Here is a 2,106-nt window from a genome sequence, read left to right as displayed (position 1 = left end):
TGGCTTTGATGTGCACGCGCTTTTCACGGGCACTGCATGAAATCGCCAGTTTGGTTAAGCTGGATAAGCCCCTATATTTCTCGCCAGCAATGAGCAAGCGCATTAGCAGGCGAGACCTAAAAAGACATATGAGTCTTGCAGCATCCATTGGAGGAGGCTGCCAGAAAATCAAGTCGGAAACACTTGCACAGCACAAATATAAATGTGTGCTAGGCACAAAAAATTGCAGGAAGCGTTTTAGTCTCAGGTTCAGCTTTTATTCTGCTGCAGCCGAGGAGCACTGACGAATGCAGCGTGAGGAACACTAGACCACGTCTCCTTCCTCGACCTTTTCCCACACTTCCGGGTTCTTGACTGTGCAGCGTGTGGTGTTGTGGGCCCTAGGTCCACATGCCAACAAGGACTGACACAGACACGGTGGCTATGGTTATTTAATTGGCCACGAGCACGTGCACTCGGGCCCTTTTATTAACAAGCTCACGTCACTTGTGACGCCTTTGAGGGATACGTGTGGGGTGCAAGTGTGCCCACTCCCATAGGGGAGTGGCTATCAACTCTATGCCTGTTGAGACACTAGAATGTGTCTCGCAGGACATAACACAGCGCATAATGCAGGACGCGTGGCTGTGACATTGAAATTAAGATGGAAATAAAGGATCTAGTGCTCAAGGCTCAACACTATTTCAATTGTGATGGGATATTTTTATTCTGTCTGCCTAATTGGCTGTGAGCACCAGATAACCACAGGTCTGCCCTCACTAAGTGCAATAAATTGCCTATCATATTCTTCTGACAAAACAGACAAGTTCTTACATGTAAGAATATCAACATGCCTCAGATGTCAAGCTATATGAATGCCACAACCCTGAATTTGTGAGTACCAAAGTGTAGGCTTCCCAGAAACAAGCTCCCCTAGACAATACTGCATGTGTTTGCAGTTCACCGGAAACCATGAGTGCTCACTCCCTGGCATCCAGACAACTGGTTCATACTGGATACCAGCCACCCAGCTCCAGTCGGGACTGTTTAGAATGTCGTGTGTCTGAAGTGCTGATTGACAGTGTCAATCAGTGTACCCAGTCTAATAAAGCTTAGACAACAGCCCAGTAACACTGGTGCTCCAGCTAGCACCAAATTGTGCAAGTGCTGACAGGGCAGCTCTGCTGAGGACGACTCACTAATAATATAGAACTGTATTACCCATGAAGGGGCATCTATTTGTCCATATTTATTTCAGCTTCCTGAGACAATAGGAACTCAGCAGTGGCTCTGCTCCTTCCCTCACAAGAAAATAAAAAAAAATCCCAGGTGTGCGGACCGCACTGGGCTCCGCAATGAATACAGGGGTTAACCTAACCTAAGGCTCTGAATGCCATCAACAAATCTCCAGGGGGACAGCCAATCCCAGTGAATTTAAACCAGTGCTTAATTTGTGGCGGTGCTAAGCTCCAGCACTTATTTAACAGGGAAGGGGCTATTGAATGTTGCCCCCTTGCATGATGGGCCCAGTAATTAATAAAAATAAATGTACCTACCTGTCCTGGTTCGATTGCATATCTGCCTGGAAGGTCCAGAGAGTGTACCATCCAGGTCCAGGCACAATCTAGGGTGTGAAACTAGATTGTGTCATGCGCAGTCTGCATCTGCGATGTGCAGTAGGATACTACCAATTGGCCGTCACTGTCACACGTGATGAGATCGGCCACCCCACCGGAGATTGTTTTTTGTCACTGAGTGGCTATGCTTTATAAGGATGTACGTCAGTACAACGCGATCTTTTAGATCGCGGTACTTTACAACGCGGTTATTACAACGCAAGTCGTTACAACGACTTGCATTGGAGGGCGCGGATTGAGGAATATTATAATTTTATATTCCAACACCAGTCCACGTAACAGTAGGGAAGGTGTTGGAATATAAAATTACAATATTCCTTAACCAACAGCGCCATCCAGCGCAAGTCGTAGTAACAACTTGCGTTGTAATGACAGCGTGGTAAAGGTTGTGCGGTGTAAACACTGCGTTGTAAACGACGTTTACCGCTTTATAACAGCCCGGGACATATAGTGGGCAATATCGTCCATGCCTGCAGCAGAGAGAGGGCGA

Source organism: Lissotriton vulgaris, unplaced genomic scaffold (assembly GCF_964263255.1).
Source record: "Lissotriton vulgaris unplaced genomic scaffold, aLisVul1.2 SCAFFOLD_1935, whole genome shotgun sequence".
NCBI lineage: Eukaryota > Metazoa > Chordata > Amphibia > Caudata > Salamandridae > Lissotriton > Lissotriton vulgaris.
The sequence above is the reverse complement of the archived record's forward strand: the minus strand, read 5'-3'. Positions refer to the sequence as shown.